At 39.1% G+C, this 17,071-nt stretch overlaps 1 protein-coding gene across 3 annotated transcripts in view; it reads left to right on the top strand.

Annotated features, from left to right (window-relative positions):
- The window catches only part of MAP2K4 (mitogen-activated protein kinase kinase 4), a 145,711-nt gene that overhangs the window by 62,912 nt on the left and 65,728 nt on the right, over nucleotides 1-17,071 (top strand). The gene's annotated exons all lie outside the window — the stretch shown is intronic.

Genomic DNA, 17,071 nt, shown 5'->3' with positions numbered 1-17,071 from the left:
TCTTGCTTGGATTATTGTGGTAGTGGATTTGTGTCAGATTAATATAAAATGCTAGCTGTGTTGAGGTTTATTGTGAGCAAAATGTTCCTCTATTTTAGCCTTCTTCATTGCTGAGCATTTGTCTTTGTTGGGTAATATAAAGCTAATGAAAAATTAATGGTGGGGGAACTATAATTCTCTCCAAGGAGTCTTAACCTTGCTTTTGGTTATATTTCTTTTACAATGTGGTAAGAGCTCTAGACTTTTTTTCTTAGGAAGAGTCATAATATACAAAGTTTTGCCTATAACCTGTAGACTTCTAAAGATACACAGGCTAAGACCTTTGCTTTGGATTATCTGATGAAATAAAATGTTGTTTTTCTTGAACTGTGAACTCTCTGTTTTTATTTTGTGTCACTGCATTTTAAGTGGAAAGACAGTCATTTTGTTTAGACTCTTCTGGATGAGCACTGTACTGTCTGTGCATGACATCCAGGTTTACTTGGCTGGGTCTTATGGGAAGCTCTCCTTTGTAACCAAGGTTCTAAACTTTTCTCTCTGATATTAGGGGAAGTACTTTTAAATAACTGGGTCTTACTTTTTTCAGTCTATGCTATGTGTACTTTATTATGTTGACTCAACATCTTAATCTGCTTTAGTAATCTGACTTGCCATTAGCCATGGTTACAGGTTTTTAAAGTAAATATAGAAGGTACTTATTTTGATGTTAGAAAGTTTTTCTTAATTTAATAGTATTGGGAACTACATAATGCTTGCTCAAGTTTTAAAGAAATTTAAGAGTGAAAATAAGAAATGGTTTCCACTATTTGTAACTTGACCTTATTTTTTTTTTTTTTTAAATAATTATTTTTTATTGAAGGGTAGTTAACACACAGTATTACATTACATGAGTTTCAAGTGTACAACACAGTGGTAGAACATTTATATACATAATTCTAGGTTCCAGCTATCACCCTACCAGGCTGTTACAATATCTTGACTATATTCCTTATGCTATACATTACATCCCGGTTACTAATTTATTTTACCATTGGAAGTCTGTCCTTTTTTTTTGTGAGGGCATCTCTTATATTTATTGATCAAATGGTTGTTAACGACAATAAATTCTGTATAGGGGAGTCAATGCTCAATGTACAATCATTAATCCACCCCAAGCCTAATTTTTGTCAGTCTCCAATCTTCTGAGGCATAACAAACAAGTTCTTACATGTAGAACAAATTCTTACATAATGAATAAGTTACATAGTGAACAGTACAAGGGCAGTCATCACAGAAACTTTCGGTTTTGCTCATGCATTATGAACTATAAACAGTCAGTTCAAATATGAATACTCATTTGGTTTTTATACTTGATTTATATGTGGCTACCACATTTCTCTTTATTATTATTATTTTTAATAAAATGCTGAAGTGGTAGGTAGATACAAGATAAAGGTAGAAAACATAGTTTAGTGTTGTAAGAGAGCACATGTAGATGATCAGGTGTGTGCCTGTAGACTATGTGTTAATCCAAGCTAGACCCGGGCAATAAAACATCCACGTATGCAGAAGATTTCTCTCAGAACAGGGGGGGTGAGGTTCTAAGCCTCACCTCTGTTGATCCCCAATTTCTCACCTGATGGCCCCCCTGCGACTGTGCCTGTATTAGGTTGTTCCTCCCTTGAGGAATCTTACCCGTCTCTGGCTAACCAGTCATCTCCCGGGGCCATACAGGGAAATGTGAAGTTGGTAAGTGAGAGAGAAGCCTTATTGTTTGAAAAAGTTAGCTTTTTACTTCTTTGCATATTTATGCCCTGTGGCTTCTATGCCCAGCATTTGTCTTGAGGTATCTTTACCACTTGGAAGAATTATGATACTCGGTAAATTTGATATGAGGCACGAATTCTATTTAAGGGTTGTAATTAGGAAGGACGAAGAAAAGCTATAGAAGTAGCAGGCGGAAGAAAACATGGGAAGATTGATTATTTCTTTGATATATTTTCTTGTAGAGTAACTTCAGCATGTATAGGTTTTAAGCTACTACTTAAATTGCGCACACACATTAACATAATAGGAGTATAGTTACATAACCAAAGCATATCTGTAATTACCAGCCATCTGCAGTGAAACCAAGAAAACCAGTTAGGCACCTTAGGCATTTGTGAAAACTTATCTATGATATGGTGGATATTGTCCAACTGAACTTGAACAGTCTGAGAGAAATCAGACAAATTAAAACAACCCATTCCTGGGGACTGTTCACATGCCATATGTTCTTTTAACAGTAAATAGTTTGTAGTTGTAAGACTTTGGAGCGCTACAATTTGCACTTCTCCAAATTCTTGGTTGAGTTCCAACAGTATAGATCCAGTCCAATTTTGTTGTTTTACTGTATGCACAGGCCAGCTTAGATATCTCCTTCATTCCCATGGCAAGTCCAGGAACTGGTGGGATGAGTGCATCTACAGCTGTAGCAGTGCGTGGATCTTTGTTGGGGTTTTTTGATGATCATCTTCTGGCATGAGTCTTCCAGAGAGTGCAGATGTTGGAAGTTCTTTTTCATATCGTATCTTAGTTCATTTTCGGGGTAGCCCAATTAGGCTTTGATCCTCTGTATAAACACAAACAGACCCTTTGCCTACACTTTTATATGCCCTTTATACCCTTGTGTAGAACTCGTTGGAGGTTACCACACAGGAACTGCCCTTTTTTTTTTTTTTTTTGCTATCACTAATCTACACTTACATGACGAATATTATGTTTACTAGGCTCTCCCCTATACCAGGTCTCCCCTATAAACCCCTTTACAGTCACTGTCCATCAGCATAGCAAAATGTTGTAGAATCACTACTTGCCTTCTCTGTGTTGTACAGCCCTCCCTTTTCTCCTACCCCCCCCATGCATGTTAATCTTAATACCCCCCTACTTCTCCCCCCCTTATCCCTCCCTACCCACCCATCCTCCCCAGTCCCTTTCCCTTTGGTACCTGTTAGTCCATTCTTGAGTTCTGTGATTCTGCTGCTGTTTTGTTCCTTCAGTTTTTCCTTTGTTCTTATATTCCACAGATAAGTGAAATCATTTGGTATTTCTCTTTCTCCGCTTGGCTTGTTTCACTGAGCATAATACCCTCCAGCTCCATCCATGTTGCTGCAAATGGTTGGATTTGCCCTTTTCTTATGGCTGAGTAGTATTCCATTGTGTATATGTACCACATCTTCTTTATCCATTCATCTATTGATGGACATTTAGGTTGCTTCCAATTCTTGGCTATTGTAAATAGTGCTGCAATAAACATAGGGGTGCATCTGTCTTTCTCAAACTTGATTGCTGCGTTCTTAGGGTAAATTCCTAGGAGTGGAATTCCTGGGTCAAATGGTAAGTCTGTTTTGAGCATTTTGATGTACCTCCATACTGCTTTCCACAATGGTTGAACTAACTTACATTCCCACCAGCAGCGTAGGAGGGTTCCCCTTTCTCCACAGCCTCGCCAACATTTGTTGTTGTTTGTCTTTTGGATGGCAGCCATCCTTACTGGTGTGAGGTGATACCTCATTGTAGTTTTAATTTGCATATCTCTGATAATTAGCGATGTGGAGCATCTTTTCATGTGTCTGTTGGCCATCTGTATTTCTTTTTTAGAGAACCGTCTGTTCAGTTCCTCTGCCCATTTTTTAATTGGGTTATTTGTTTTTTGTTTGTTGAGGCGTGTGAGCTCCTTATATATTCTGGACGTCAAGCCTTTATCGGATGTGTCATTTTCAAATATATTCTCCCATACTGTAGGGATCCTTCTTGTTCTATTGATGGTGTCTTTTGCTGTACAGAAGCTTTTCAGCTTAATATAGTCCCACTTACTCATTTTTGCTGTTGTTTTCCTTGCCCGGGGAGATATGTTCAAGAAGAGGTCACTCATGTTTACGTCTAAGAGGTTTTTGCCTATGTTTTCTTCCAAGAGTTTAATGGTTTCATGGCTTACATTCAGGTCTTTGATCCATTTTGAGTTTACTTTTGTATATGGGGTTAGACAATGGTCCAGTTTCATTCTCCTACATGTAGCTGTCCAGTTTTGCCAGCACCACCTGTTGAAGAGACTGTCATTTCGCCATTGTATGTCCATGGCTCCTTTATCAAATATTAATTGACCATATATGTCTGGGTTAATGTCTGGATTCTCTAGTCTGTTCCATTGGTCTGTGGCTCTGCTCTTGTGCCAGTACCAAATTGTCTTGATTACTATGGCTTTATAGTAGAGCTTGAAGTTGGGGAGTGAGATCCTCCCTACTTTATTCTTCTTTCTCAGGATTGCTTTGGCTATTCGGGGTCTTTGGTGTTTCCATATGAATTTTTGAATTATTTGTTCCAGTTCATTGAAGAATGTTGCTGGTAGTTTCATAGGGATTGCATCAAATCTGTATATTGCTTTGGGCAGGATGGCCATTTTGACGATATTAATTCTTCCTAGCCACGAGCATGGGATGAGTTTCCATCTGTTAGTGTCCCCTTTAATTTCTCTTAAGAGTGACTTGTAGTTTTCAGAGTATAAGTCTTTCACTTCTTTGGTTAGGTTTATTCCTAGGTATTTTATTTTTTTTGATGCAATTGTGAATGGAGTTGTTTTCCTGATTTCTCTTTCTGTTGGTTCATTGTTAGTGTATAGGAAAGCCACAGATTTCTGTGTGTTGATTTTGTATCCTGCAACTTTGCTGTATTCCGATATCAGTTCTAGTAGTTTTGGGGTGGAGTCTTTAGGGTTTTTTATGTACAGTATCATGTCATCTGCAAATAGTGACAGTTTAACTTCTTCTTTACCAATCTGGATTCCTTGTATTTCTTTATTTTGTCTGATTGCCGTGGCTAGGACCTCCAGTACTATGTTAAATAACAGTGGAGAGAGTGGGCATCCCTGTCTAGTTCCCGATCTCAGAGGAAATGCTTTCAGCTTCTCGCTATTCAATATAATGTTGGCTGTGGGTTTATCATAGATGGCCTTTATTATGTTGAGGTACTTGCCCTCTATTCCCATTTTGCTGAGAGCTTTTAACATGAATGGATGTTGAACTTTGTCAAATGCTTTTTCAGCATCTGTGGAGATGATCATGTGGTTTTTGTCTTTCTTTTTGTTGATGTGGTGGATGATGTTGATGGACTTTCGAATGTTGTACCATCCTTGCATCCCTGGAATGAATCCCACTTGGTCATGGTGTATGATCCTTTTGATGTATTTTTGAATTCGGTTTGCTAATATTTTGTTGAGTATTTTTGCATCTACGTTCATCAGGGATATTGGTATGTAGTTTTCTTTTTTGGTGGGGTCTTTGCCTGGTTTTGGTATTAGGGTGATGTTAGCTTCATAGAATGAGTTTGGGAGTATCCCCTCCTCCTCTATTTTTTGGAAAACTTTAAGGAGAATGGGTATTATGTCTTCCCTGTATGTCTGATAAAATTCCGAGTTAAATCCATCTGGCCCGGGGGTTTTGTTCTTTGGTAGTTTTTTGATTACCTCTTCAATTTCGTTGCTGGTAATTGGTCTGTTTAGATTTTCTGTTTCTTCCTGGGTCAATCTTGGAAGGTTATATTTTTCTAGGAAGTTGTCCATTTCTCCTAGGTTTCCCAGCTTGTTAGCATATAGGTTTTCATAGTATTCTCCAGTAATTCTTTGCATTTCCGTGGGGTCCGTCGTGATTTTTTCTTTCTCGTTTCTGATACTGTTGATTTGTGTTGACTCTCTTTTCTTCTTAATAAGTCTGTCTAGAGGCTTATCTATTTTGTTTATTTTCTCGAAGAACCAGCTCTTGCTTTCATTGATTTTTGCTATTGTTTTATTCTTCTCAATTTTATTTATTTCTTCTCTGATCTTTATTATGTCCCTCCTTCTGCTGACCTTAAGCCTCATCTGTTCTTCTTTTTCCAATTTCGATAATTGTGACATTAGACCATTCATTTGGGATTGCTCTTCCTTTTTTAAATATGCTTGGATTGCTATATACTTTCCTCTTAAGACTGCTTTTGCTGTGTCCCCCAGAAGTTGGGGCTTAGTGTTGTTGTTGTCATTTGTTTCCATATATTGCTGGATCTCCATTTTGATTTGGTCATTGATCCATTGATTATTTAGGAGCGTGTTGTTAAGCCTCCATGTGTTTGTGAGCCTCTTTGCTTTCTTTGTACAGTTTATTTCTAGTTTTATGCCTTTGTGGTCTGAAAAGTTGGTTGGTAGGATTTCAATCTTTTGGAATTTTCTGAGGCTCTTTTTGTGGCCTAGTATGTGGTCTATTCTGGAGAATGTTCCATGTGCACTTGAGAAGAATGTATATCCCGCTGCTTTTGGATGTAGAGTTCTATAGATGTCTATTAGGTCCATCTGCTCTACTGTGTTGTTCAGTGCTTCCGTGTCCTTACTTATTTTCTGCCCAGTGGATCTATCCTTTGGGGTGAGTGGTGTGTTGAAGTCTCCTAGAATGAATGCATTGCACTGTATATCCCCCTTTAGTTCTGTTAGTATTTGTTTCACATATGCTGGTCCTCCTGTGTTGGGTGCATATATATTTAGAATGGTTATATCCTCTTGTTTGACTGAGCCCTTTATCATTATGTAGTGTCCTTCTTTATCTCTTGTTACTTTCTTTGTTTTGAAGTCTATTTTGTCTGATATTAGTACTGCAACCCCTGCTTTCTTCTCACTGTTGTTTGCTTGAAATATGTTTGTCCATCCCTTGACTTTTAGTCTGTACATGTCTTTGGGTTTGAGGTGAGTTTCTTGTAAGCAGCATATAGATGGGTCTTGCTTTTTTATCCATTCTGTTACTCTGTGTCTTTTGATTGGTGCATTCAACCCATTAACATTTAGGGTGACTATTGAAAGATATGTACTTATTGCCATTGCAGGCTTTAAATTCGTGGTTACCAAAGGTTCAAGGTTAGCCTCTTTAGTATCTTACTGCCTAACTTAGCTCACTTATTGAGCTGTTATATACACTGTCTGGAGATTCTTTTCTTCTCTCCCTTCTTGTTCCTCCTCCTTGATTCTTCATATGTTGGGTGTTTTGTACTGTGCTCCTTCTAGGAGTGCTCCCATCTAGAGCAGTCCCTGTAAGATGTTCTGTAGAGGTGGTTTGTGGAAAGCAAATTCCCTCAGCTTTTGTTTGTCTGGGAATTGTTTAATCCCACCGTCATATTTGAATGATAGTCGTGCTGGATACAGTATCCTTGGTTCAAGGCCCTTCTGTTTCATTGTATTAAATATATCATGCCATTCTCTTCTGGCCTGTAGGGTTTCTGTTGAGAAATCTGACGTTAGCCTGATGGGTTTCCCTTTATAGGTGACCTTTTTCTCTCTAGCTGCCTTTAACACTCTTTCCTTGTCCTTGATCTTTGCCATTTTAATTATTATGTGTCTTGGTGTTGCCCTTCTTGGATCCTTTCTGTTGGGGGTTCTGTGTATTTCCGTGGTCTGTTTGATTACTTCCTCCCCCAGTGTGGGGAAGTTTTCAGCAATTATTTCTTCTAAGATACTTTCCATCTCTTTTCCTCTCTCTTCTTCTTCTGGGACCCCTATAATACGGATATTGTTCCTTTTAGATTGGTCACACAGTTCTCTTATTATTGTTTCATTCCTGGAGATCCTTTTGTCTCTCTCTATGTCAGCTTCTATGCGTTCCTGTTCTCTGATTTCAATTCCATCAATGGCCTCTTGCATTCTATCCATTCTGCTTATAAACCCTTCCAGAGTTTGTTTCATTTCTGGGATCTCCTTTCTGGCATCTGTGATCTCTTTCTGGACTTCATCCCATTTTTCTTGCGTATTTCTCTGCATCTCTGTCAGCATGTTTATGATTCTTATTTTGAATTCTTTGTCAGGAAGACTGGTTAGGTCTGTCTCCTTCTCTGGTGTTGTCTCTGTGATCTTTGTCTGCCTGTAGCTTTGCCTTTTCATGGTGATAGGAATAGTCTGCAGAACTGGGACGAGTGATGGCTGGAAGGACTTCCTTTCTTGTTGGTTTGTGGCCCTCCTCTCCTGGGAGAACAGCGGCCTCTAGTGGCTTGTGCTGCGCAGCTGCGCACAGACAGGGCTTCTGCTTCCTGCCCGGCTGCTATGGAGTTAATCTCCGCTGTTGCTGTGGGCGTGGCCTGGCTCGGGCAGCTACTCCAAAATGGTGGAGTCGCGTTGGAGCAGGAGCTGCTGGGAGGCTATTTATCTCCGTAAGGGGCCTCCCTGCTCCCTGCAGCCCAGGGGTTAGGGTGCCCAGAGATCCCGGATTCCCTACCTCTGGATTAAGTGACGCGCCCTGCCCCTTTAAGACTTCCAAAAAGCACCCGCCAAAACAAAACAACGACCACAAAAAAAAACAAGAAAAAAAATTTTTTTAATTAAAAAAAAAAAAATTTTTAATTAAAAAAAAAAAGGTGGTCGTTCGTTTTTCTTTATTCTCCGGTGCCAGCCTCAGGCCTCTGCTCACCGGTCTTTCTGCCCTGTTTCCCTAGTATTGGGGTCCCTGTCCCTTTAAGACTTCTAAAAAGCGTTCGCCAAAACAAAGCAGCAAAAAAGCAAAAAAAAAAAAAAAATGGTCGCGCGCTTTTCTTATGTCCTCTGTCGCCCAGCCTCCAGTGCCTGCTCACTGTTCTTGCTGCCCTGTTTTCCCAGTATCGAGGGCCCTGCGCTCTGGCCCGGATGGCTGGGGCTGGGTGTTCGCAGTCCTGGGCTCCGTCTCCCTCCCGCTCTGCCTGCTCTTCTCCCGCTGGGAGCTGGGGGGAGGGGCGCTCGGCTCCCGCGGGGCCGGGGCTTGTATCTTACCCCCTTCGCGAGGCGCTGGGTTCTCTCAGGTGCGGATGTGGTCTGGATATTGTCCTGTGTCCTCTGGTCTTTATTCTAGGAAGGGTTGTCTTTGTTATATTTTCATATATATATGTGGTTTTGGGAGGAGATTTCCGCTGCTCTACTCACGCCGCCATCTTCGGCCCTCTCTGAAAACTTTACCTTATTTTGAGAGCCCCTGTTGAAATTCTATTAAAAATTCAAACTCTTACGAAATACTTCTAAGGTGGTCATGACACCTGCAGATTGGTAACTGTGACATCTATATCCACCAGGTGATATTGTTTAACTTTTACTTATCACCTTGAATTATTGAGCAAGAATGGTAGTTTAGCATAGAGAGGGCGGTAATACGACATATCAGTGAGTATATTGATGGGTGTACCATTGGATTCAATAACTTCATGTAATACTGGAAGCATGTTTTGCATTAATATACATTAAAAATCTGATAGCAATTGATCACTGACATACGCCATCTACTGCAGATTTTAACTTAGAATTTGATTTTAATTAAAGTGTATTTATTCTTGGTCTTTTAAAAAAAAACTTCGGCTTTCATCATAATGAGAAACTCTGCTCCCTCATCACTTAGATACACAAACCAGACTGAGGAGTACAGACAGACAGAGGAAGTGAGAGACAGAGGAGTACAGACAGACAGACAGTGTGAGACTGAGGAGTGCAGACAGACAGAGGCAGTGTGAGGCTGAGGAGTACAGACAGACAGTGAGAGGCTGAGGAGTACAGACAGACAGACAGTGAGAGACTGAGGAGTACAGACAGACAGAGGCAGTGTGAGACTGAGGAGTACAGACAGACAGTGTGAGACTGAGGAGTAAGACAGACAGAGGCAGTGTGAGACTGAGGAGTACAGACAGACAGACAGTGAGAGGCTGAGGAGTACAGACAGACAGTGTGAGACTGAGGAATACAGACAGAGGCAGTGAGAGACTGAGGAGTACAGACAGACAGGCAGTGTGAGAGGCTAAGGAGTACAGACAGACAGTGTGAGAGGCTGAGGAGTACAGACAGACAGGCAGTGATAGGCTGAGGAGTACAGACAGACAGGCAGTGAGAGCCTGAGGGCTTGTATCTGACGTCTGACCTGCAGACAGCTTGATCACTGAGCGCTGTGTTCAGCTCTGTGATAAGGACTGTATAGGTTTAAAGGAACTATGACGCCGTTAGTTCCCACTTCTGCTGTTTTCTCTTGCTAAGATGAGAAACATACTGGACGTAGCTTTATCATCGTGTTTTAATCTGTCCTTTGGAAATATAGAAGAATTACTTGATTTGATGCAAATGAAAAGTGTAGATGTAGTACTTCCAGGTGTGGGGAGACCCCAAGAGTGAGGTATGGCTGAACTCAGGTTCCTTGTGTTTTGGGGTTGGAACTCCCAGTGTCCATGTGTTGTGCCTAGTGGTTTTTAGACTGTGGGTTCTTCATGTTAACAGAATTGTGTATAGACCCCACTAAATGAGATAGATAAAATTAGTATTGATTCTGGTTGATGTAAGAGATGGAAAGTGGGAACCCTCCTTACCCATGTTGGAAGCCCGTGGGGCATGAACTCTGAGGAAACCTTGGGAATCCAAGTAGGACTATTTGTAAATGGTCGCTCTGGGTGAGACTGAATCAGCCATTTTGTTTGTGAACTTTCTGGAGACCTAGTTTCTGAAATCCTCTGCTATCAGTTAGTTGACCTGACTGAATTGTAATGTAGGATTATATCCCAATTTGTGTAATTACTTTGAGAAAAACCTATATGAGGGTCATCTGAACCAGTGTTTGATATAACTATTGCACATTTTCTATTATTCTTTGCAGTCTTACAGCCATGCCTGTGAAATTGGCTACACATTACATTTCTACTCTTATCACTTTATTGTCATGGGCCCTGAAGTAATGATCTGTCATTTATGATCTTTATAAATCCTTAAAAAAATTTTGGTACCAAGATCAACTTTGTGCCCTTTGCATGTGGATAATGTAATCAGTAAAGAGGAAGAGATGATACCACCCTTATCAAGACATACGGAGCTTGTCCCATTAACTTCGTCCTCAGGGCAGCTCTTCCTGTCATATAATATCACGTGTATTTTTGGAGCTGATCTCCTGAGTTCTCTGATGACACATAGTAGAAGATATGTAAAAGAATTAATTGGGCCTGGATATCCTCCAGTGAGAAGAATGGGAGAGGTACTATTAATTAATGTGGCTAAGATACAATTGAGAGTTCATTAAATTGATCTGAACACTTGGATGATTTTGCAATTAAGAATTAGTATCCTTTCTTCCTGCCTTTAGTAAATGCATGTGTTTTCATAATTTAAAAGGATTGATTTTACAGACACATACTGTTTATTACTCCTTGACACTAAAACCAGTTTTGCATCTGTAATCAGCATTCCAAATATTTCGCTTTTTTACTGTTTTGGCTGATGTCGCCTTCTGCTTTGACCTTATTAGTGATAGCATTGTGAGATGCAATGGGCTGTTTTATTTGTTTATTTAGGAGACTCTTTACCAGCTACAGATGAATTCATGCGGCAGGGTTAAGAGTCTTGCTGCATCTTTGTTTGAAATGAGGAAAATAAGAATGCCCAAGATGTCCTACAGCCAGAGGAAGGTGATAGCACATTGATGTGCCACAATGGTTTCTGAGATTTTCCAACTTTGTATGAGAACTGAATGCTGGGCATTTCTTCTGGGAAGGCAGCACATCTGTTTGTAAGGATCCAAGGGGACGTTTGAGGATCTGAACGTGATCCCTACTTTCCTATCCAACATCACTGTCTTCAATTGATCTGAAGTCAACTGCTGACTGACATTGGACTCCCCTTCATATTTTATTCACAGATACTAACCTAAGAAAGGTCTTGAGCAGCGAATGCTTAATGAACAAGGGTGCGTTTATGCCATTGCAGTTTTGGTGTTTGTAGATCCCAGGACTGGACACATTTTCAAAATAACCATTGTTAGAACTGTGTCAATTAGGATAATCCTTATTCTCTTCATGTTTTGATTTTAAAAGAAATGCTGTCATATCTTCACTGTAACATTTTCTGAAGAGAGGAGTTCCACCTAAGATCCCATGCGGTATATCTGCCTCATGACTATTTGAATGGGTGACATTTATCAGTGTCCACTTGGCACCAAAGGTACACAGGGAGCTTTCAATTTCATTCTTGTCCTGTGAGTCATTCTAGCTACCATGCCGTTTTGGCAAGACATTTAGCAATGACTTGAGATATGGAATACAGATACTTTTGGTAACCTTAGGTAATGATAGGTGCTTATGTAGAGGAGTGAGCCACACCAGTGAAATAGGAATTTTAACTACCCTCAAGTGACAGCAGATCCCACCCAGCTTTGTTGAAGAGTAAATGCTTTCTGGTGTTCTGATTTTGTGGTAAATTGAAAAGAACACTTTGCCTTGCTAATGGCCCAGATACCGAAGCTTGCATCATTTTATCTCATGTCAAATTGGTTGAATCAATGCCTAGAATAATCTTTAAAGCCATACACTCATTTCCTCCATAGTTCCTCCCCCCGCTGACTTTCATTGTGTCCATGCCCTAATTTCTGATCAGAGGGCTTGCCCCTCTTTCACTCTTGAATACTTGTACCTTATTCTTAACTTACTCTAAGTAGCTAAATGTGAGTATGTGCATCAGAAATATGAGTCACCTCATATCCCTTCCTCTTACTACCTTGTTATATTGCTTTCTGGACCCTCTACTGAGACCTGCAAAAATCTGGCAAGAATTTATCATGTGTGAATTCAGAGACCTTGTTCGCCAGGCCTAGTGGTCCTGTCCTTCCACATTAGTCGTCTCATTGCTTCTGTTCTCCCCATGTCATTCTCCCATATACTTTTTCCTTTTCAAAACAAAAACAAGAGTCTCAGAATTTTGTGAGTTGATAGACCTTTTGTAAGTGGATTTGACTATGTTGCTATTTTCAAGTCTGTGTTCCTGAAGTCAGTTCTTGGACTCCTCAGCTCTTGATTTCTGATCAGCTTGCAGATGACTTGTATCTTTCACCAGGAATGCTCAGACCCTAGAAACTAACCTGTCGTACATACTGTGGAGCTCCTATTTTTAATCAAGAGCGTGTATGACTTGTCATCAAACTTTCTTCACTTTGAGTCTTTTGATTATATGATGACCGGTTTTCCCCTTCTCTAAGCAGGAGTGGGATCAGATAAACTCAAGGGCCTTCTCTGTACACACATTGTCCAGAAAATGGAGCTTGTTACCTGCCTGACCTTTTCTCATAGCTTGAGTTGGTAGGAAGAAAAACTGGCTTTGTGGTGAGTCAGGAGTTCTCCCATCAGGATGTAGGTGATCACAGACTAGGGCTATTTCAAGGCAGGCGTTGTGCTTTGATGTATGCCTGGTTTCTCTAGCACTGAGCTGTCTTTGAGAACTCTGACATGCAGATGTAAGGGTTAACTCGGAGCCAGAGTGAGGGGCAGGGACCATACCAGCTAGGTGGTTATTGAGCCTCCTAGGCATAATGCTCCTTCATGACCCTTCCAGGGCCCTAGTCTGTGGACCTTTCTTATTTTACTTCCTTTGCAGCTCATCCCTTAACCACTGTGTTGTCCGCCATTCTTCCTGTTTTGTGCATGTGAGGGCAAGAGAACAATTTCTAACTTGAATTCTTTAGCTTGTCCTATGTATGGTACTTGTTAACTTTCTATCAGTGTAGCTTAATCCACACAGAATTCCTAGTAACTGAATTTGTGGCTGCTCCAGCCTATGGCATAAGTCAGATTGGCTATTTTAGAAAAGTGAAACTCTTTGAAATTTATTTTTGGATAGAACCATGTATAACACTAAGAGTCATGAAATCAGAGAACTGGGAATTTAATTTGTCCTTTGTCTCTAAGTGACTTTTATTTGGAGTCATTTTGGTCTAGCTGACCTATATCTACATGCTGTTTTTATTGGCATTTACCTATTTCGAAGCTTTATTAGGAGTATAAAACAATTAAAAACATTTTTTTAGCTTCAAGTACATAAATTTCTTCACTGTGGAAAGCTGCTGATATATGTAGGGTAGTAATTCTGTTTGGTTTTAAGGATTTTCTCTACTTTATGTTCCATATAAAGTAAAACTTACAATGTTTTGATAATATTTCATTATTGGAAAAGCAATATGGATTTAATTTTCAAAAAGGACAGCTTAATTTGTCCTGAGAGCATGTAGTAACTGAAGTTAGGTTAGTAAAGTAGTGACAAGGAAAAGAGCTCAGTACCCCTGTAATGAAGAAAGAAGAGTGATTTTAATGGGTTTTGATATTTGGGTGAAGATGAAACTTCTTTTAAAACTTAGGGTCCTTGAGATGATTTTCCTGAATATTTTGTGGTCTTGTGAAGGCTTTATATCCAGGCTTTCTGAGAGAGAGAAAAAAAAGTTTGTTGAGTTCAAGTAAACATTCATTTTATCTAACTTGTAAATTTATGATATAAATATATGAAAATTTCCTGTAATTCAAAGCATTTAGTAGTATATTTGATTTCTGAACTTTCCAATTTTAAGAGAATTCTATCTACATAGCATAATTGGCTTCAACCTTGTACTTCCATTTTCCAGTGCCCTTGATTAAGGACAACTTTATTAAAGGGAAGGGAAATTTGTTCTCACTGATGTGTTCCAATGTAGGGGATTATTATGCTCCTTTAGTATTAGAGAATCCTGGCCTTACTTATTTCAACTGGTAGAGATCTTTTCCATATGCATTGTTTTGTTGTTCCGTTAGAAAAACTGCCTGGTAATGACTTTTGTTACTGAGTATTCTCTCAATGGAATTATTGCATATCATTATGTATTCTCCTGTTTGAATCATTTATGGGATTATTGAATTAAAATCCTTGTTTTGAAGCTACCACTATTGTAGATATGCACTTGTAGTGAATCCCCTTTTTGAGTCTTTTATACCTTTGAATTAATTTGTTTTATTAAGTGCTCATATATAATAAATGTTGCAGTACATTTATTGTAAAACTTTAGTATATTTAGGAGTGAGCTGTACTTGCTAAACCCCAAACAAGTCAATACCAGCAGCTACTCTTATACCCACTGCCTGTCACTTGGACAGGATATTCAAAGAGCCTGAGGCAGTGTTAATCTGTTGACAAGCATCCAAGCAGAATCATTTTCATGTTTTAGACCAGTAGGCCTTCCAGCAGCATCATGTTCTGTTTTGTACTAGCAGTGGCATTAAGGAATATTATACAGATGAATAGATTTTCCTGCCATGCTGTTGATCTCAAAGGATAGGGCTGCATCAGGACCTCTGTCTATTCTGGTTAATAGTAATCCTGTCAAGAACTGAGTATTAGACAGCAAGAAGTCAGATCCTGGGACTTCACTTGGGCTTTCAGTGCACATGGTAACATGTATCCTTTCTGGAGCTACTGTGGTGTTTTTAAAAATTGGTCCCCAGGGGTCAGTTACTGATGATAGCTTTTGACTGTAATTGTATGCTCCAGTAGATGAAATATAAGCATTTGTACAAATGTAAATAACCAGTTTAGGGAAACAAAAAATAAATTAGCAAAGGGGCATCTTTTTAAAGTAGTGTTTTATAAGTGTATATTAGTATATTTACACTTACTGATATATATCCATACACGTAAAAATAGAAAAAGTTTTTAAACCTTTTAATAGTGAGAGTTCTTTAGTAGGTGGAAATTTTCTCCAGACAGAGGGGCATTTGTTTTTGCTTCCTTGTTTGCCCCTAATCACTAGCTTTTATATTTAGTTCTATTTATGTATTTTTATTATATATGTATTTATATTTAATCACCAGTCTTTTATATGTAGATATGTGGGATTATTAAATCTTTTAAAAAATAATTGCCTTCCCAAAATAGTATTTTTAGTATGGGTATTTTTAGTGTTAGTATTGGTATTCACATCTATACTTACTAAAGTTGTATTTTTAAAACAGGAATACCTCTAATTAAAATGTTTATAGAAATGATTAATGTTATGTTTTGAACAAATACAAATTACATCTCTGGTCTATTTTGACTTTAAAAATATCCTTTTTGAGCAAACATGATGATGTTGATTTAAAAATAAGATTTTTGAATCTCCAAATTACAAAATACAGAAATGAGAGAGAGAAGGGAAATTTTCTTAATCTTAAAGCACTAGTTATTTTGTTTTTATTTTTCATTCTTTTTCCCCTTGTTTATCTGGGCAGTGATGATAAATATAAAAGTTTTAAATAAATCAGTGTATACAAGGTGGATGCCAGTAAAGTAAATCTTATTTAATACAAAGTACTAGGTACTAAGCATCTGACAGGCTGAAAGTTTTAAGTAGCAAAATTAAATTTGTTTGTATTTGGAGTACATGGAATTCCTCATTTAGTGTGAAAAAATGAAAATGAGAGAAGCTGCTTCTATTCCTATGACTGCTTATTGTCATGTTGCATGGAAAACACCTTTTGTATATCTCTGTGCCTCTGACTTCTCTTCTGTAAAATGGGCTCAAGAATTTAATTGCTTGCCTTCATCCCCTTGAAGAACACTGAGGACAGATACCTTGAACTCTATGGAAGACAAAATGCCATGTTGTGGCATTTTTTACTTAAACTTGTTACTAACTTGCCTTGTAAGTATGTGCTGTGTATTGTACACAGTGGTGCAGTGTGACATTGTAAACTTCTTAATGAGAGAAGAAGTTATTTGTATGCCTTGACATTAAACTATAACCTCATATTAAAGTTTCACAATTTCTGAGCTTGGCTCTTTCCTTTCTAGTGCAGTGGGAACTGTCCCTGAACATCTCCATGTGCTGTCCTGATCCTAGGTGGTGGTGGTGGGGTTGGGGGTGCTTATCTTTTGTGGCAGTTGTTTAGACTTGTGCAGAGAAGTTGTACAGGTGGGTTAGCAATATACCCCAGGTCTACAGTGTGTGGAGGTGGGCCATACCAGGTTAGGAATACACAAAGAGCCCTCTGTCCTCAGTTTCAGATTTTCTTCCACGTGTTTATGCTGCCTGGAATTCTTAACTCATGGGTTGGAGAGTCAGAACTTTTTGGTCTTAATGTACAGAAAGTATGATGAGGGGGAGAATTCCAGACTAAGATTTGGGAGACATGGATTGTAGTCTGTGCTCTGCCCCTGCTCCAGTTCTCATTTTTCTCTGTTCTGGACTATTTTCCATCTGTAATGAATGAGGATGCTGTGGTGCCAGGATGCCAGGGAGTGAAGAGGGCTGTTCCTGCCTTAATGCCCAGATTCCATACAGTCCTG

The sequence above is a fragment of the Manis pentadactyla genome, chromosome 4, assembly GCF_030020395.1.
Source record: "Manis pentadactyla isolate mManPen7 chromosome 4, mManPen7.hap1, whole genome shotgun sequence".
In the NCBI taxonomy this organism is placed as follows: domain Eukaryota; kingdom Metazoa; phylum Chordata; class Mammalia; order Pholidota; family Manidae; genus Manis; species Manis pentadactyla.
This window is presented reverse-complemented; position numbering and strand designations above follow the sequence as displayed.